A 21,410-nucleotide genomic window follows, 5' to 3' on the forward strand; every position below is an offset into this window, starting at 1 on the left:
TATGTTGCATGGTTATTTGACGAAGGTTATAGTGATGTTATAAGTTTAAATGGTACATATGGAGCAAGCAAAAACGTGCATTTCTTACCTCTGGGCTTATAAAAATCTTTTCATGCTGGGCAGGAGTAGAGCATGTTGGGACTCACATGCAAATATCTTGTGTATTCTGAAAACGGAAGAAGTCTTTAGCAGCCCAGCTGAAAGGCAGATTGGTAGCGTTTTGTTTATTACTTTCTCATGGCTAAGCTTGGCCAAGATGGAATAATACTGCATCTTCTGCCAAGGCAAAAAGGAAAGTATGTATTTGAAAGAGCGATTGAAACTCTCGAAACTAAATCCAGTTTGGGAAGAGCTGGGTATGGGCGCTCTCATTGTCTTAAAGGGTGGAACTTTTACATGGAAAGTGGTTTCGTTTTCATTTTATCTGACTCTGTTAAGCTAGCCATCTGTCACTTATCTAAGCTTTAATCCTCTGTCCACCAAGCTTGCTCTTTGTCCTAGGCCACTGCATATTACCAAGCATGTGTATCTACAAGTTTCATAAGTGTGTAAAAAGAAACGGTATCTGTACTCAGCCATTCTCTCACACAAAGGCCATCTGTCAGCAACTGAAAGTATTCTTTTTTTTTTTTTTTTTTTTTTAAGCATCCGAAGGGATTTGCCCTTCACCAAGTAAACCCACTTAACCCTTCCAATAAGATTAACTGTTATTTGTTTCCATTAAATAAAAATGACCATACTAATATACATTTAATAGTTCCATAACAGTTGCAAGAAGATTAGCTCTCCTGTGGATATCTTTTGTAGATAAAACATACGCGCATATAAATAAAGGAATTATGACAGCAATTAGATAACCCATAAGGCAAGGCGATGTTTTCACTTCCTTTCTCCAGTCTGGGGCTGTGAAAGAGGCGGCCGTATAAAATATAGACGCCAGAAAGCAGCGTGCCCTCCCCGTCTTCAATTTTACAGTAAATAGCACTTCCAGATATAAAGTATGTCTGAATACACACAATTATTAAGATTCAGGGGACACCCTGTGACTCCTGCCCTCTTCCCACTGTACATCCTCAGGGACAGCTTTATGGTCCTCAGGCAATGCCGTTTCAAGTCTGCGTATGTGCGGTGTACAAATAGAGGCTCACTAAGTAATGGTGCGAAGTTGTTGATGGTGGGGAAAAGCTGTGTTTAGTCACGCTATTGTGGCCCCTCAGTAACGTTTGGGGAGCCCCGTCTCCTTTCTCCATCCTATAGGTTGCCAACATTGTTTGGATTAGCATTTCAGAAGCCAAATAAATAACGCGTTTGCTTCCATGGAAGGGGTCAGGCAAAGTTTTCAAGTGTCTTTTGACTTTCTAGTCATTTCTAAACAGATTACTCTTGATAGCTGTGTTGTTACACACTCAAACTAGTTAGGGCGCATTTTGTCCACAGGATAGCTAAAGTCTGGGAAAACAGATTCAGTTTACCTCCAGTTCCGGCTGCCTTCCTAATACCTTTGTGGGTTCCAAACTCTGCATTTCCACTAGGAACTTGATGGGGGCAAGAACTGGGGTTCAGGGGATGACAGAGTACAACGGGCAGATGGGTCGGTGGGCAGGAAGTAGACCCAACAGTGGCCTGGCACTCCCAGGTGGTGGTGTGGGCAGGGAACCCAAGCATGTCTGTTTCTGCAAGGTGGTAGGGTGGGTAAGATGCTACAAAACAAGACAAGGAAACGGAATTGTCTTCCCTCAGAGCGTCGAGATATGTCTCCCATATCAAGTTCTCGCTGTTGAGTTTCCTGAAAGAGACCGATGAAAAATCTCCCCAGCCTGGCCGGGCGTGGTGGCGCATGCCTTTAATCCCAGCACTCAGGAGGCAGAGGCAGGAGGATCGCTGTGAGTTCGAGGCCAGCCTGGTTTCTACAAAGTGAGTTTAGGATAGCGAAGGCTACACAGAGAAACCCTAACTTGAAAAAACAAACAAAAAACCAAGCAAACAAACAAACAAAAAAAAACAAAAGAACAAAATAAAAACAAAAAAATCTCCCCAGTCCAAACAGATACCTGGCAGGTTTTCACTCACACTTCTTTTCCCCTCTGCCTTGAGCTGGGACTATAAGTTGTCCTGACAATGTGGCCTTTCTCAGATGTTCAGGTGGCTATCGGAGAATCGCCACCCACCCCAACCTACCAATGTGATCTGCCCTGAGCTCCTTGCCAGCTGCTCTTCTCTTGGAGACCACAGCCCAGGCCCCAGACCTCAACTCTCTCACCCAGTGTCTAGGTGTCTTAGGGAAACAGGAAGCAGCCCAGGGGGGTACACTCCTGGACAGAGTGGCACGATACCTGACGAGACAGGTAAATCTCTTGATGACGCTGAAATCAGGTGGGTGAAGCGCCTTTCTGATGCAACTCACCTGCCTGGAGCTGGCGCTCCGGAGAAATGGGAAAGGTATGTGGAGAAGGCAGAGCCCCTGAAAAGTATGGCTCCTGTGCTTTCCCTCCTAGCTGGAGCATGGAAAAATACCGTGTGTCCAGCAGGAAGTACGTACCCCCAACCCCAGCTCCCCAGCTTTGTCATTTTCGATTTAATGCACCTATGCAGCAAGCCGACTCACTAGGTTTGACTGCAATTACCTTATCTTTCCTATTTTTAGTGACAGGACCAGATTATTTTAAGTGCATTTTATAGAAAACCCTTCTTTACTGAAGTATAAAGACTGTAATAAAGACAATACAATGTTTTGAAACTGTTTTAAATCCTTCACTCAGCATTGCGTCTACAGATTTAACATGTAGGGGTTCTAATCTTACTGCTACTAATTAGAGCTTTAGTGTAATTGTGCCAACAGGGCGCTTGGCATAATAATTACTATTGAGAGACTCTGGTGGCGCAGTAACATGCCTACATAATGCAGATATGTCTACGATTACAGTGCAGTCACCTTTGTATGTTGACTCAAGTTGGATTTTAACCAAGTAAGGGGTTATTTTGCCTTTATAATAAAGCTTAAAAGGCATATACATATGTATGATTTAGGTATCCATTTTTCCTCTTTGAGCCTCTTGAATATTAATTAGCAGCAACTTCAGAAGGCAACAGGGACATTTTCTTTTAAAGACCTCACAGTTTAGTAGGACACATCACTCTGTGAGTGGGCCTCCTCGTGACTACTGTGGCCCAGTCTGGCTAGACCCTACAGCGGTCTGCTCCTGGAATGTTTAATGGGAGGGACCCCGTGGAGCAAGACAAACAGGAAAAGGGGAGACATAGAAGGGGATCCATAGAGAGCCCAGAGATGGTCTGCTCCTTACATCTTTAGAGTTACAGCCTGTGTTAAAGAAACGTCATTTATTCCCAGGCTAGCCTCTGCAGCTGTGACGCCAATGACTTGAGTTTGCTGCTGTTTATTCTGAAGGGGGAGGTTCGCAAGGATGTGTCCAGTAGTTGCCTATGATGTGTGATACGTGAAAGGGCATGTATGGGATGCTTTGCCCGCTGCCAGCTTTCTTCAAGTAGGGCACATCTGAAATTGGGCCACTGGCAAAGGCCATGGCTGTTTGTTTCAGTTGGTGTTGCTTCTGGGCATACACAGGCAGGTGAGGGCAGGGCCTGTGTCCTCCTGTGGCATTCCTGTCACTCCAGCTACCCCATGTGCTGCTAGTGACGTATTCTTTGACACAGATGCAGGTAATTGTTTCTCTCTCTCTCCCTCTTTTCTCTCCCTCTCTCTCTCTTTCTTTTCTGTGTGTATGGTTTTTGTAGTGGTGGCTTTTATTTTTGGCCCAGGTTAAAAAGATTTCTACAATCCCTTTCTGTGATTCCACAGAACAATAAGTCACCAAAAAGGGTCACTGGTCATTTAAAGGGCTCCTCAGAGGGGTTTTTTAATGTAATAAATATATTTAAAAGGTAGTGTGCAACGGCCAAGAGCCGGACCCATAACTCCATTTTTAGCTCACCAGCCTTGGTTTTATTGCCCCTTAGTGCCTCACTTTTAAAGTGACAGGAAACCAATTTCTGATTACAAATCAATGGGTTAGGATGTCACCCGTAGACACTGAATGCAGCTGTAAATCCTCTGAGTTGCCCATGATGCTGGGAAATTGGGGGTCAGGGAGTAAAGACAATTGCTGTGTACAAGGAGGGTGGAAATGCCTGTGTTAACATGGCATTTAATATCTCCATCTCTGGGGAAGAGCCAGGCAGAGCTAGCACGCTGATCCTTGCAGCCTACCAACCAGCCCAACAGCTTATAGGGAGTCGTGCCCACGTAGGCCAGAACTGCCTGTAAATTTTTCATTTTGCCCAGGAGGCCACAGCTTTGTCCTACTAGTGAGCAAATGGCATCTCTGTCTCCTGGATGCATTCCCCCTTTGCCATATTATGCTAACCAAAATACCTGTGCTCTTGTCATGTAAGACACCTTTTGATGGTGTCCCTTTTTTCTTTAAGCTTTTAAGGTAATCTTAGAGAAATCATCAAGCTATAAAAAGAAATCAATAAAAACAGAAAAGGTTCCCATCACCCCGAAAAAAATCCATAACGTTTGCATTTTAATAGAGACACTACAGGGGCAGACCCGTCATTTTCTTTCTGATGTGTTCCTTTGATTTCCCTTGCAGCTCTCGGGGCTCTTGACTTCCTTGAGAAAAAGGATTATTGAATTGTGTGTCTCCCTCAGATGTACTTGATCACTCAAGTATCTCTACTTACGAATGTTAGAGTCTGTTCAGCTGTTGCCTCTTTGGGAGCTCATCATGCCTCATGCCTGTCATCTTAATATTAATTGGGTTTTCTGTTGGAATCTCAAGCCCCACATTGAGTGGCTTTCAAGAGAGAAGATTGTACTCAAAGCCAGATACAAAGACAAACAAATTTAGCACAACAATTATCATAATTGCAGAAACATTCTGTCGCCAAATAAGCAAAGCTGATTAAGAGCCCTTCTACATAATCAAATATTAATCTGGTGTCTACAGTCTAACCTGGGTGAACCTAAGAGGCTTCTTATGGTTTTTCTGTATGCAGGGGGTTTGCCGAAGCTGAACGGAGACAAGCTAATAGCACGAGACAGCCAAGCCAGGATGGTAAAAGGATCTTTGCTGAATTTAATCTACTTAAATTGAAAGTAGGAACAGATAGGATCATAAACCTGAAATCAGAATTAAAACATATCCTGCCAATGAGATGCTTTTGTGTAATTCCAACCACATGGTCACTCTGCAACGTGTTGTGAAAAAGAATTATTACTATGCTTTTTGTTAAAAAAAAAAAAACAAGGTAATATCTTTATGGTCAATCATCACAATAAAAGGTACAAGGCACTCGAACCTTCCTTCCCAGGCTTTCTTGATACCACACAATGTTGGAAACTGTAACATTCCTGCTAAGCTGCAGAGTTAATTTTATTTGTAATTTTCAGCTGCTTTTAGTTTAATTGCGCAATTTCCTCAATTATTAAAGTTCATTCTGCGTACTTAAGTTCATTAGCCATTGTCAAATGGGCAAATTACTTTGCAATTTTAATATTTGTTGGACAAAGCTGCGCTAATAGAATCACTCTCCAGCCTTCACTTTGCTATGGTTCCCGTTGCAGCTATGATAAGTGCCAGGCATTCAATCGTGGTTTTTCTCTTTCTTTCGGACTGTCTCCTCCAGTTTGTGACTTCCCTGCATAGGTAAGCTTCTCTGTCTGCTGATTTCAGAGTAGGAGAGTCCGGGAGGCAGACAGGGGCATTGGGAGTGTCAGAGCAGTCATAAATACATATGAAAAAGCACCTAAGGTGGTCGGTTTCTCAGACATGAGCAACTTGCTTGAGTGAGGTATAGTTGTGTGCGGGTATCAACCTACAGAAACACAATTGGACCTCTCAATAATCAATAAAGCAGGTTTTCAGTCATAAATATTTAAATCACTACACTTACATGTCAATATATTACCTATGCTAACATGTTATGTATGTATATATGTATGTATGGTATTCATATTTTAATTTTTCCAATCTAAGTGCTGGCAACTCTCTCTCTGTCACTCACACACACACACACACATACACACACACACACACACTACACTACATTACACTGAGCTACTTAGTATATGTGAATGCAGGCAGTACTTAAATATACATGCTTACCCTTGTAACAAAACCACCACTTTCCACTGGCTTCGCCCCTTGCCTTTCTGAGGCCCCTGTGCCCCTTCACAGATCTCATTTGATTAATGATGATGGACTTGCTCCCTGGCAGTGCCACCCAATCCTCTGGGGATGCTGATTGCTGAAATGTACCAGAATCACTAATCTGAAAACATGTGTCCCCACCTGCTGCCGACTGTGTGCCCTGTGCATAGCCTCAACTCCAAAATGTCTGGGTACTGAGACTTCCGGCCCTAGAGGACAAAACCTTGCCAGCATGGCTTATCTCCCCAATAATTAGGCTTGTGTTTCTGCTTTATTAACTCCAATACAACAGCGTCCTGCCCTCTGTCACCAAGGAGACTAATAGATGACAGTCACTCTGACTTGGAAGCCATACAAATTAAATGACTGAAGCGAGAGGAAGCGAAGTTAAGGCAAATGGTGTCAAGATAAGGCAGTCAATCATTTACATAGGAGTTTTTTTCAAATGTTAAGCGGGTGTGTGTAGGGGGTGGGGAGAGTGAGGCTAGATTTTCCATGTGTCTATGCAACAGTGTTAAAACAAATCATCCCAGCTATCCCCCCGCTCAAGCTCAGCGGCGGGGGATTCCCAGATGATTTGTGGCGTAATTGATGGCCAATGTCTGAAACTGGGATCACCTTTTCTTCTTCCATGCTTTCTCACTTTCCTCAAAAAAGGGCGTTTTCCGTGGATGTGAACCCATGTGCACGTTCTCCCACAGGAAGTCAACAGGTCTCCATCTTCATCACCTCCAGGGCAGATTTGTTGTGCATTTTTAACCTCCTCTGTTTCCTTCCTGGGGGCGGGGGGGGGGGGGGGGGGAGGGAAAGGGATGACCATCACACACCTATGCGCAATTAAAATTACGTAAAGGAAAGAAAATAAAATGGAAACATTGGAGGAGGCTGTGCATCCAGCCACACTGATTTCCAATCAGTCTTCTGAGGAGCTGTTACTGGGTTTAGCACTATGATTTAGGAAGCCACATTAGCTCTGGCTGCGTAGCTGCCTGTCGGGCCTGGAGCAAGCTGATGCGAGATGCGACTATCTCCGTGCAGAAATACCAGGGTGGTTGGAAGATAATTTGAAATGAAGTTAAAAATGAAACGATACTAAAGCGCCTCTCACGTGTGTCAAAACAACCCCATCTTCTCCGTTCCTTTCTTTTTCCCTCTTTCACTTTGATGACACAGGCTCACACTGGGGGCGGAGACACGCCTCTTTGCAAACTGTAATCCTTGGCTAATTTTAAATTTCAGATGATTTTGTTTGAAAGACAGCTCTAAATTTTGATCCAAAAAAAAAAAAAAAAAAAAAAAAACAGCTTCTGGAGATCTCAGATAAAGGTTGCTATGTTAGCATTACCGAATAAGCCTTAGATACTGCTAAGACTCACAGGCCCAACGTTTCATTTTTCATGCAAAAAATATTCAGGTATGGATAGCATGCCTCGATAATAAATGATATTTGGTTGCAAAATTTCTTTGGACTTTAGCTTGAAGGTAGTGAAAACAGATTTAAAGAAACATCAAATGCTTAAACACTGTATTTATTGAATCACTGCAAATGGATTTACTGTGTCAAGAGACCAGTTTTTAAAACTAGGTAAATATTTCTTACTTTAAAAAGATGTATTTAGTTCTGAGTATATGTCTGTGCACCGTCTAAGCTTGTGGTGATAGGTCATGATTTACAAAACCGACCGGTAAATATCGACTGCAACCATGAATATTAGCCCCATGTGCACAGATGCAGTAATCAAAGTCCTTGATGAAAACGGTTTAAAATTCTAAAGCAAGATTTCAAGTTTGTGCTTTTGTATAGAAGGTGCTTGGGTTCTTCTGCAAGCCTCAAAAGTTTCAGCAACATGGTTGAAAAATAAATTTGAAGTTGCCCTGAACAGGACCGAACAGCTGTGCGCTCGCTGCAGGAGTGGAGGTGGGGGGTGGGGTGGCGGGGTGGAAGTAAAAGCCGAATTCACGGATGAGGAGGACCGAGGGAAAGCCTTTAGACCTCTATCCACCCCAGCCCGAGCACCCACCATCAGTCAGTTAAGAGTAGGGTTTACAGGGGCCCCCATACCCCGCCTTTTCTTCCCATTCTGCGGTGCTGGAGATGTTTATGCTGATAGAAAGAAATGACAATTAGTTGTATTTATCCATTCTAGGTCCATTTAATCCCCACTGTTTTTACTCCCATCAAATCCATTATCCCAAACAAAGTTACATATGTCTTGTTGGAGATGCATGCAGACTGGCCTTGTTTACTTTGAGAAGACGAATTTTATGGCAACAGTAAATACGTGGTGAAACCCTCACCAGTGGAGCCACTTGGTACGCTGGAGGCACCCTAGTGGCGCCTCCTATCTGCCTTACTCCGTTGCTGTTTAACTTGGTCCTTAAACCCTGAGTCTGTCTCCCCCATGTCCCTAAATTGTCTCCACAATTTTACATTTATGATTATTGAGCACACGCGTTTCCAGCGGCCACGAAAGGCAACTCCATCTTGAAGTAGCCAAAGGCTTTTATTTTTTTCCCTCTCTTTTCTTGAAAACGGCTTGATTTTACTCCTAATACAACTCAGGCTTTTTTTTTTTTTTTTTTTTTGAAGGAAAGGTCAAGAGAGAGGAAGGGGGGTGGGAGGAGAAGCAGGAGGAAAAACGGAAGGAGGAGACTCCCTTGTTTGTTTAGAAAGAAAATCTTAGTTGCTCTTCTTACTTACATTTTTTTCCCAGCACTTCTTTGTCTTCCAAAGAATGTTGGCTGCTAATATGGAAGCTGCACAAGTAAGTGATTTGAATAGAAAATGCAGACCTGTGCTAGCTGACAAAAATACAGTAAAGAGTGAGGACATCATGTATGTTTGAAACTCCTGGTTTCATGGGGGGGGGGGACGCACTGTATGGTAAACGTTAATATTGAGGCTTTAACACGCAGCCAGAGCGAGTGCTGCAGACTAAAGGAAATCACTACTTAATTCCACAAACATTGTTGCAGCCCAGGAATGGTGCACACACTAAAAAAACTTTGAGCGGTCCCCCTCCCCAGCGCCAGCCGAGCACATCAGGATCATAACGTGCGGCACAGCGCCATCTACTGGCGGTGAACGCGCCGCCTGAAGCGCCTAATGTCTCGGCGGGCTGTGCAAGATACGTGTCGGGGCTCAGTACCCTCCTCCCTTGGGGTTCAGGTTGCGGGCCAGTCCTGCTTGCACAAAACCAGAAAGAGCAGGCGAGAAAACTGCGCAGGAGAAGCCGTTTCCCAAGGCCTGTTGAGTGTGTAAACCGGGGAATATAATAGGTTTGTAAATGGTCCCTAGAGATCTTGCCCGGGTTTCCAGCATCCAAGAAATGGAATTTCTTTGCGAGCAAGCACAGGAGTGTCTCGCCCCTTTTCTTTCTGTCTGTCAGCATGGTATCCTCAGGCTTGTCTTCACATCCTACCGTGTGACTCCGGAGTTGCTGAGAAGTTCCTGGAGACAGACGTGCCTTCTAGGCCACTGCTTTCTAGCTGGCTTTAGTGGCGAGACAGGGACCCCAAGCTGCCTTTATTCAACCGATTCACAAACGGGGCCCTGCAGGGCAGTCCTTCCCAAGGCTGGAATCCAAGAGGGACCTCGGTGGCTTTTTAAGGCCCCCGGTGTGAGCAGTAACCTCAGCATTTTCCTGTAGCCCAAGGCTCTCACCCACCACACGCCGGGCACACACACAAGCTGGCTGAAAAGCACGGACAGCGCAGCTCTATTCCCACCCCCACCCTCCGCCCCACAGCCCAGTTGCTCCTATGCTTGGTGGGGTTCTCTGAACCTTGGTGGAAGATAGCACTGAAGCTGGGTTAACTAACCCCTCCCCCCCCCATCTCAGGCCCAGTTGCTCTTTCTTTCCTTCCCAACAGCGCCGGATTTTTAGAAAGCAATACAAGGAGTTTTGGCCTAAGTTTGCCTTAATAAACAATCCATGCTAGCAAATTTGAATTTCAGATAAAAAGCAAGGTGTTTTGTTGCCACCAAAAAAATGTCCTTCCTTTCTGATTTCCTTCTTTCCGTCTCTGTCTTTCTTCCTCCCGCCCTCCCTCTCTTCCATCTACCCTCCCTGCGTCTCTCTCTTGTTTTCTCCTTCCTTCCCTTTCTCCCTGTCCTTTTCTTTTCCCTCCTCTGTCTCCATCTCTTAGTCCCTACTCTTTTCCACTCTCTTTCCCATTTACTTCCTTCCTTTCCTCCCTCCTCCTTCCTTCCATCTCTCTGCCTCTCCACCCCCCCAGCCCCCCACCTCAGTGCCCATCCCCCACCACCACCCGCCCCCACCTCAATGCCCTGTCAGGGCCTTCTAGTACAAGTCCTTAGAAGGGAACTGAAATTGACAGAGACAAAGTAATTGGCCCTGCTACACAGCAGGGTCAAGCCAGCAGAGTCCGGAATTAAGTCTCTAAATTCAGTCTGGGTCTTGGTCACCCATATTACCTTTTCTCCCCCAATGAAAGCCCATAAGGCAGGGCTCCTTGTCACAGAGCCAGGCCTTACAGAGTCACCCTAGGGACTAAGAACCATCAAGTAAAATGGCACCCATTTGTTAGTACCCCTCTAGTCATCTGTGAAGCCCTGCCGTAGCAAATTGTCACACTACAGCCCCTCTTCTTTGGAAGCGCCCCAAACTTTTCTGCGATCATTGTTCTGCTTTGTTTTGAGGATTTGCCTATCAAGTAATTCTAAACACTTGCATTACACGAAAATGCTAACTCCTCCCCTATTCCTGTCCTCCCCCCCCCCCCCCCCCCCCCAACAAAAGTCTTGCTTTCTTGGATTTTGTAGGTAGACACTATGGGTCTGAATGAAAAGACACATTAGTTCATTTTAAGATGTGAATATATACCATTTTGCAGGCGTGCCATTGTTTCTAACTTGAGACTTTCATGTGAGCAGCAAAGCATGGGTCCCTGTCAAGGCAACCTTGAGGCTGCGGGCTACTTGATGGTTGTGGTGTCAACACAGCCTTGCCTGTGTTCCTTGTTACATCTAAGCCGTGCCTTCCTTCTTCTAAAACTGAGGGATCGACTCATGTATCCAATCTGGACCTAAAATGTCAGGTTTCTATAAACACAGTCTGTCACTTTACCATTTGTTGTTGAAGTTCTAACTGGAGTGTAGCAGAGAGAACTGTACCCCAGTTCTCAGGGACACCCTAATGACAACAGGGAGACAGAGTAAGGAAGAGCAGCCTGGGCTTCCAAAACAGTTGGCACTGAAACCACGTTTGTATTTAAAATACACACACACTGACGAAGGAGAGAAAATGGTGCTAATCAGGCTATCTTAGTGGAGGGAAAGGCCTGCTCAGCCCGCAACCCAGAAGTCTACCAGGTAACAATGTGGCTGAGGAGAACGCTCCTGTGAACCTGGGGCTGACCTGGTCCTGAGCTGGGTCACTGCCTTTGGGGCTAAATTCACTACAGGAACAAGAAGTTCCAGAATATGGGCCGAATCCTTTAGGGACACATTCCCAAGGCCCAGATGTGGATCCACACATAGGGCTCCCCGTTCTTTCTGACAGAAGAAAATGAGCTGGTGAAAGATGCAATCCCTGTTGTGTCTGAAAGCCATGGGTTTTGCAATATTCTAATACACCAGAAAGAAAAGCAAGGGAGAGGGTAGAGGAGACTGAGATCCTGTCTCCCTCACTTTCTCCCTTTCTTCCTTTCCCCTTTCTTTAGTCTCTCCACCTGTGTCAGCCTTAAACCTCCTCCTGTGAGGAATTAGCGGGGGGGGGGGGGGGCTGAGGCCAAATGCTGGAGAGTACACTCTGCTTTTGAGGATGCTCAGGTCTGGTTTCCTAAGAACACACTTCTCTTCGCATCCCTGAAACCATGGCGACACACATCAAGCGCTTGAGTCTTTGCAGTGCTCCACCCATGGTCCCCGCACAAGGTCCTTGCTTGGCAACACTGTGGCCGTACAGAGGACTTTTTCTCAAGTCACCCTTGGAATGCTCCCTCTAAGTCAGTGGGTCACAACCCCACAGGAGTCACATACCTGATATCCTGCATATCAGGTGTTTACATTAGGGTTCATGACAGTAGCAAAGTTACAGGTATGAAGTAGCAACAAAATAATTTTATGATTGGGGCAGGGTGTCTCCACAACAGGAGGAACCGTATTAAGGGCCACAGCATCAAGAAGGTGGAGAACCACAGCTCTAAGTAGTGACTCCGTTTCTTTTCATGTTCCATTTCAAGAGGCTATAGGTCAAGTATGGACTTAAGCAAAAATGCAGACAGGACCAGGCAGATGTTAACTATTTAATGACTAAAACTCTCCGAGAAGAAAGAAGTGACGGAGGAACTTGTCCAAGCAGACACTTAGGGCTCACTTCCCAAAGACTAAAGCTGTCTCTTAGTGCTATTGGTTACTAGTTGAGGGACCTTGCTGTGCACAGTGCACTTTGCATTTAGTCCTTACCAGACACTACACCACTCCCCCCACTTTGTGGAGGAGTAAACTGAGGCCTAAGGAAATTTAGAAACTTGGATAATCAAAGTGCTACCAGGGAGTAAGAAAGGACTGGGAAAGCACTCCATTAGCCCAGCAGCTTCCATTCTCGATGGATTCTGAATAAGGAGCATTGTGTGACCTTGGCACTCTGGAGTTCCTTCTGCTGTGGTTTTGTAGTGCCAGGCGGGGGTAGGGGTGGGGGGAGGGAGTGAAACTTGGGCTTTTGCATGTAACAGGAAAACACTTTACCACTGAGCTCTCTCCAGCCACACTTGCCGCACAGTCTCTCTATAGCTCCCCGACGATCTAATGGACCTGTTATTGAAGCACGGGCATCAGGGAAGAGTTAGGAACTCCAGCCACTAACGTGTATGTCCTGCTGGATTCATGGAAGTTGTTGGTGTGCCTTCTGGACAGGTGTGTAGTAAAACCCTAGCTAGTGGATAATCTCTGTCTCTCTTTCTCTGTCTTCTCTAGCCCTGCACATTCTTTCTTCGGTTGTCTATAAAACAAAAACAAAAACAAACAAACAAACAAAAAACATATAGACATACAGACAACAGACACAAAACGAAGTACAGGCGAAAAGAAAGAAAGAAAAAAGGACAGGCTGACAGATTATCTTAATTCTTTGTTGATCAGAAAGCGCTGCAAAGGTAGTTTCTATCAATTTTGCAGGTAAGCACAGCAGCAGCAGCAACAGCAACAGCAGCAACAGCAACAGCAGCAACAGCAGCAGCAGCAGAAACAGCAGCAACAACAGCAATAGCAGCAGCAGCAGCAGCAGAAACAGCAGCAGCAGCAGACCATTCCCAGATAAAGACACGGAAACCATGGCTGCTGAGGGATGAAGTCTCAGTTTCAAGCTCCAGTAATAATAATAATAATGTCCAGTCTGGCTGGCTAAATCACCGCCCTACGATGTCAGTGTGTACTATAATCAAGGTTCATCTCCACCACCATGAACACAGTGACCGAGAGAATACTGGGCACCTTGTACAGAACTTTTCAAGTCAGGACATTCTCTATGGGGAAAATCACCAAGACCATGGGAGAGGATCTTGATTTAAAAAAAAAAAAAAAGCCACCCACATTACAACTAGTCGCCTTCTACCTGTTATCCTCCTTGTTTTTCTGATCTCAGGTGATGCACCCCCGCCCCACCTCCATTGGAGTCTCTACCACTGGGGAGCAGCCTTCTTGGGGAGCCCACTCAGGATATATCCTGTGGACAGTCTCCTCACTCTCCCAGGTCTTGCAACCCCAGTGGTTCCTGGCAACCATCAGCAGTTACTTGCTCCCATCTTTGGGAGCAAGCTGAGCCCTACGTTAGCCACTGGACTCCAGTGACTGGTGGGGAAAGGAGCAAACAGGAACCATTTACTCATCTTGCAGAGGTGCCAGACATGCTGAAGCGCGGGCAGTGAGACCAGGCTCACTGGTCACTGTTTCCAGTGCCACCACTCTCTTCTCCTCTGACAGATGAGAATCTGTCAAGTACAACTAATAACACTCGTATCACTGGGACTTTCTGCGGACAAATGAAGGCGATCACCTACCACAAGTCTGCACGGAGCTTGGAACATTGTAAGCCAGGGTCACCGAGCACTTTCTAAAAATCTAGATGGAAAGTCTTTTAGTTTTTGTGGACCATATAGCGTTGGCCCTGCTTAGCTGGGTTGTAGCCTGGAAGCAGCCATGAGCTGTATGAACATGATGGAGGGATGGTGTTCCAATAAATCTATATTTACAGTGAAAAGTGACAGGCAAGATCTGGCTCTTGGCTTGTAGCTTTCTGATACTTGTTTGTTAATGTGACTTATGGCCAAACTTCAGCAGTTTGTGGTAGGTACCATGATAATGGCCATTATACACAAAGCATTGTGGGTAAATAACCTGAGAGTGTTAGAGGAAGGGAAGTGTCTTGTCAGAAACCTATATAAGGTCCATTCTACCCAAAAGGAATATTAAAATTAACAGCTATAAAATCTGGAGCCATATTTGTCATTGGAACTATTTTTATTTTGCAGAACCCCAACCCTAGGATAGCAAATTAGAATTACTTTCCACCTGCTACCATGTTATTTTACTTGTGTTTTAAACTTTTACTGTTTTCTTTTCAGGAAATAAATATGCAAGTGGTCATCACTGTATCACACACTGTAAGTGACTAGACTAGCTCTACACGAGAGAGATCATCACAGAGAGGGAAGCTGGCTTGATGGGTTTGGAGAGGGCTCTTGAATTCAGCCAGGAGCCTTGAGGTAGAGAAGACTGAGAACTTGACTTTGAAAATCACAAGTGCAAGTGAGCATCCATAACACCAAGGTGGAGCTCCAGAGATGTATGAAACAGCTGAGGTCAAGAAATGTGTCAAAGACTGCATGACATCTGTCTGTCTGTCTGTCTGTCTGTCTATCTATTTTCTAGCTATCATCTATCTCTATCTACCTATCATCTAGCTATTATCTATTTACCTATCATCTCTTTATCATTAGCTATCCTAGCATCTATCATCTATTATCTATTTATCATCTAGCTTTATCATTATTTATTATCATCATCCATCATCCATCTAGCTCTATCTACCTATCATCTATTATCTATCATCTATCTTTGTTTTCATCATCTATCATCTATCTATCATTATCTATCTATCTATCTATCTATCTATCTATCTATCTAGCTAGCTAGCTAGCTAGCTATCTCAACTGGATTTCAAGATCAGTGAGGTCACATAAGGAATTAGGCAGTTAACTTCACCTAGCTCCTACTCATCTGCGCAGCACTGAACCGTGTTTGGTTTGATTGGAGGCCAATTGGATATTTTCCAAACTCACTCATCTCTTCCTATTGCAGCTCCTGCTGAACATGTGACGTCAGCCATTTCCTAGACATACCTGCTTAGAAAAAGAAACTTAAGTTAAGAGTGGAGCTCATACCCACTGCAGGACAGTAGCGGAAGCTCCAGGGAAGGCATAGTGTGGCTGTCTGGGAGGTTCTGAGAAAGCAGCTTGCCTCATCCGTCGCCCTGACTTCCAGTCAATGTTGAGTATTTACCAAGGTCAAGTTCTTTAGGAAGACAGCAACATCGGGTTCAGAAACTCACCAAAGCCAAGGAAAAGGGCAGCATTTCAGAAGACAGAGAGAGCCCTGTCACCTCTGGTGCATTTTCTGAATCAACTCCTCCATCCTTTGTGCCTCTCCTGGAGGACTTTTCCCTTTGTAAACCCGCCTGGGCGGTACCTTCCTGCCTGGCCCCTTTACTAGCTTCTCACCTTCCCTCATTTACTTCAGAGGGCTTTCCTCTTCCTTCTGCTGCTCCACTTCCTCTGAGAGATGCAGGACCCTCACTTCTCTCTGTCCCCTACACTCTCCAGTACAGTACCCAGGGTCACCAGCATGACTGGGTGTCACGGACTTTCCATCCCTCCTCCCTCCTTGCCTGATGTTTGTCCCAGGTGTGAGGATTGTGTGGTAAAGTAGTGCAATTCTACCATTTAAGCAGGCTTCTGCGGGGGGTGGAGGGTGAGGGCAGAGTGGTTGGAGTGGGAGGGAGGGCTTGGGGCTCTGGAGTTCTAAGCCCCAGCCCAAACTTAGCCAGGACTCTCATTTTCAAAGACAATTGCAAGATGAATATCAAAGAATCTGCAGAATCCACATTGGGAAACCTGTCAGAAAATTGTTGGGAAAATAAAGTGAATCAATAGAATGTCAAGAGACTCGGATGGAAAAAAATATTGAATATTCATTTTCTCTGTTTCACAGGGAAAGGGATTTAGCAGGACCAAGGCAGCTGGGGGGATTTCCGGCTTCCCTTGCAATGGTTCAAATAATTTTTTTCTGCCTCGCATTGGATTAGTATTCAATTAACTCTTTTAAATTATAATGCACAACTTCAACACACTTGTTAACGAGTCTACAGTACAATTAGAGTATTTAATAGCCACCAGGTAAAACAAATGCATGCGGAATTTCTATAAACATAGAAATTTAAATCACATTCAGCAACTACGCTTCCGTTTGCGTATCTATTCCATGTTCAGATTCAATGATGCCTGCAGACACCAGAGAAAAACTATTGAGCATCCTGCTGTCCACACAGAGTTATCTAAAATTACTTGTGGAAATGCGAGTTAGATTTGTGAAATCCATATAAAACTGAGACCGGAGTGGCAACAGCCTCTAATCCCAGCACACAAGACAGAAACGGGCAATGGGGTAAGTTGTCCAGTGAGAATCCAGTGTTGGTAAATTCTAGGTTCGGGGAGAGTCTCAGCCTCAACAAGCAATTGGGGAGTGACTGGGGAAGACGGTCCGTGTCGACTTCGGATTCACACACACACACATGTACACTTGAACAACGTGTGCTCCCCTACACTCTGAAACACACACACACACACACACACACACACACACACACACACACACACACTGTTTCAAGTGTAATCCATTGATGAACTTGGCATAGGCCAGTTCATGAGTTTAGCATGCCAACATTGATCATCTGAATGCTGCTCTAGACGGAAAACACTACTTAATACACATGCTGGCATTTTTGTGACTGACTATCTTATATACTTCAGATATCTACTCTCTCCCAGAGGATATGAATGAACAGAAAACCCATAGAAGGGGTAGGAATTCTGAGAAGATAAGTGGCTTCTTCTTCACGGAAATGTGTAAGAACGTCTTTGGCAAAATAGAGACATCAGCTTCCTGTATATATCTGAGGTCATTTATTGATTTATTTCATTAGATTTTTTCCCACTAATTTGTTTGTTCAATTTACAACCTAATCGCAATCCCACTCCCTCCTCTCCTCCCAGTTCCACCCTCTTACCCACTTCCCCCATAACTCCCACGCCTACCCTGGGTACCAACCCCCCCAGGCACATAAAATGCCATCAGAACTAAGTGCCACTTTTTTCACTGAGGCAAGGCAAGGCAGCCCTGCTGGAGAAATGGGATCCAAAGGGAGGAAACAGAGTCCAAGTCAGACACAGGCCCTGCTCCAATTCTTAGGGGACCTATATGCTGACCAAGCATCTTATCATCTTCATATGTGTAAGGGGAACAGTACATACATGTTCTCTGGTTGGTGGTTCAGCCTCCATGATCCCCCATGGCCCCAGGTGAGTTGGCTACGTAGGTCTTGATATGTCCTTGACCTGTCTAGCTTCCTCAATCCTTCTCCTAACTCTCCCATAAGCCTCCCTGAATTCCGCCCAATGTTTGGCTGTGGGTCTCTGTATCTGTTTATAATGTACTGGATGCATCATCTCAGATGATAGTTACATTAGGGTAATGTCTGCAAGAATAGCAGAGTATCATTAATAGTGTTAGGGGTTGTTTGGGTCTCTCCTATGGGGTGGGTCTCAAGTTGTACCATTCCCTCAATATCTGTCCCATCTTTTATCCCTGCACATCTTTAGATTTTTTTTTTTTTGAGACAAGGTTTCTCTGTGTAGCCCTGACTGTCCTGGAACTTGTACTGTAGACCATGCTGGCTTCAATCTTACAGATCTGTCTGCCTCTGCCTCTTGAGTGCTGGGATTAAAGGTATGTGTCTTTGTCACCGTTGCTGCTGCCACCACCTCCACAACCACTACCAGGCACGTCTGTGGTTATTTTGTTTTGCTTTTGTGACAAGGTTTCATCCAGGCTGTAGCTCAAGCTGGCCTCATATTGTGGCAATTCTTCTGCGCTATCTTCTTTCTTTCTTTCTTTGGTTTTTTTGAGACAGGGTTTCTCCGTGTAGCCTTGGCTGTGGTAGACTCGCTTTGTAGACCAGGCTGTCCTCAAACGAACTCACAGCAATCCACCTGCCTCTACTTCCCCAAGTGCTGGGATTACAGGAGTGTTTCACACACTCGGCTTGCTACTTTTTCTTTCATGTCTTTTGAGACAGTCTTGCCCCACACCCTTTGCCTCCATTTCTGGAGTGCTGTTGTCATCACAAGCTATACCACCATATGTTATGCCAGGTTCATTTCTGAATTTTCTCAGTTTGGACAAATACATGTTAAAACCTTTCATCGTGTGCTTCTATGATAAGTCAGTTGTCTCCAGTGAGGAATTTGACATCTCGATTTAAGATATTATAACATAACTTTGAAATCCAGATTTAAGGTTATGCATTGCACTCAAACGTTTTGTCAGCAGTACCCTGGTGAGTGTTTATGAAAGACTATAACTGTGTGATGGAGTAGTATGGTGGGGAACGTTTCTTTGCTCATGCCTTGGGACGTTCCCCTGTCACTCACCGATGCTGTGCACACTATCTTATCTGAGGGTTAGCTGCTCCTGATACTTTGCAGAATAGATGGACTGTCTCTTTGCCACACGGCTGTAAAACCTTCTCACCATTCTTAAGTGACCACCCCAACAGTAATAAAAGTGAAAGAGAAAGGTACACTTTAACTTGGTGTTTAGAACTATTTCTTCTCTGGCCTTAGATGAGTTTTCAAGCCAATGGCAAAGTCATTGACTTTTCAAGTTGAGAGGAAAGGATTACTACACACCAAACATTTGCTCTTTGGAGCGTAGCAAGAAGAAAGGATGGAGCCGGGCAGCCACGGCTGAGGAACAAAGTGCTGTCTAGATAGCTGTCAGTTAAACAGAGCCCTTCCCGAGTCTATTTTTAAAATTATTTTTTATTAATTTATTCATATTACATCTCAATTGTTATGCCATCCCTTGTATCCTCCCATTCCTCCCTCCCTCCCATTTCCCCTTACTCCCCTCCCCTATGACTGTGACTGAGGGGGCCCTCCTCCCCCTGTATATGCTCATAGGGTATCAAATCTCTTCTTGGTAGCCTGCTATTCCCCAGGTCTATTTTTAGTTAAAGTTTTCTTCCCTAAATTAAACTTCTTCCCCCAATCACTCTTACAATGATATCAGCTGCCATGTCTGCATGATTTGCTACATGAAATTTGCAAGAAAAAAAATTTTAAGGGAAATCCAAAACTAGCACATTTCTAAATCCACGGTTTCTCTGTTGTTAAAAATTTATCAAAGGGCCAGTCACCAGAAAGTTATTTGGCTTCTAAATGTACAGCTATATGATTTTAGAGAAAAACATTGCCCCTTTCTCACAACTGTAGAAAATAGCATCATCTCACTAACAATTAAGTTGTCTCCAAATTAGGGTATAAATAATTTCTCGTAATGTTTTCACTGTATAAAAGAATCACGAAGGTGATGAAGAAGAATTGACCCATACCAATAATTAAGACTATTGGGAAAATAATAAAGAAGTAGGTTTTATACTTCAAATTAGAATATTTTAGGAAACAATACCTGAAACAGTGGACACTGGACCAATGAAACAAAGTGACATCCCAAAAAATACTTCCAGGAAAATGTAAGAAATTTGACAAAAGTGACACTGAAAAAAATCAGCAAAAGATATGCATTTTATCCCATTTTGGTTATTGTGACGACTAGTTATTCTCTTGGAGGAACGGAGTGGGGTTATCCCGAGCCGTACAGCTGGAATGGTAGATTCACATGGAAACTATTTGTAAGTATAAAAGGGAATGCTTAAGAATATAGAGGTGGGTATTTGTATGCTATTAGATTAGCAAAACACATACTACACATATCTGTGTATATACATTGTGGCAATAACGAGGCCATTAATATAGTTTATTACATGAATATTAAAAATACCTGTATTAAAATATAACGACATGAAAGGGAAAAAAATGAGTAACATAGCTATGCTTGATATAAAAATAGTTTTAATAATTTAATAAGAGAAAGATTAACTGTGGCCGGGCGTGGTGGCACACCCTTTTAATCCCAGCACTTGAGAGGCAGAGGCAGGTGAATCACTGTGAGTTTGAGGCCAGCCTGGTCTACAAAGTAAAAAAAAAAAAAAAAAAAGATTAACTTCAGACAGTTTATAAAAGAAAATAACTTATCACCCAAAGGACATTTTGAACATTTCATATTTATGGATAGTGAGTCCTTGGGAAAACGTGAATGCTCACATGCTAATGATGAGTATAATTCTTTAATATAAGAGTTTGTGTCTGTGCCTGTTTGCTAGTCTAGTAATGGCCCTCTCAGAAGATTTTGTTAAGGAAAGAAACATGGTTATAAATGAAATTTAACTGTGAGAGCTATCTAAATATGAAAATGGGTTGTTTATGTCTCCCACAATTATTGTGTCAGGTGTTTTTTGTGACATTTTATGCCTTTTAGTATCTAATTCATGAAATTGAGATCCCCCATGTTTGGTGCATAAATACAACGGTCATATCTTATTTACAGTTTTGTCTCTTTATTACTGTACAATGGCCCCCTTTTTTCTTCTGAATGGTATTCATTTAAAGTCAGATTTTAATTATATAATAATGGCGATGCTGGGTTGGAGAGATGGTTCAGAGATTAAGACCACTGGCTGCTCTTCCAAAGGTCCTCAGCTCAATTCCCAGCAACAACATGGTGGCTCACAACTATTTATAATAAGATCTGTGCCCTCTTGTGTCATGCAGGTGTACATGCAGGCAGAACACTGAATACATAATAAGCAAACAGACAAACAAACAAACAAACAGATCTTAATAAAGAGAGGAAGGCTGGAGGGATGGCTCAGCGGTTAAAAGCACTGGCTGCTCTTTCAGGGGACCTGAGTTCAATTCCCAGCAACCACATGATGGCTCATGACCATCTATAATGAGATCTAGTGCCCTCTTCTGGTATGCAGGCATACATGCAGGCTAAACACTGTATATGTAATAATAATAAAAATAATGCCGATG

The sequence above is a fragment of the Acomys russatus genome, chromosome 26, assembly GCF_903995435.1.
Source record: "Acomys russatus chromosome 26, mAcoRus1.1, whole genome shotgun sequence".
In the NCBI taxonomy this organism is placed as follows: domain Eukaryota; kingdom Metazoa; phylum Chordata; class Mammalia; order Rodentia; family Muridae; genus Acomys; species Acomys russatus.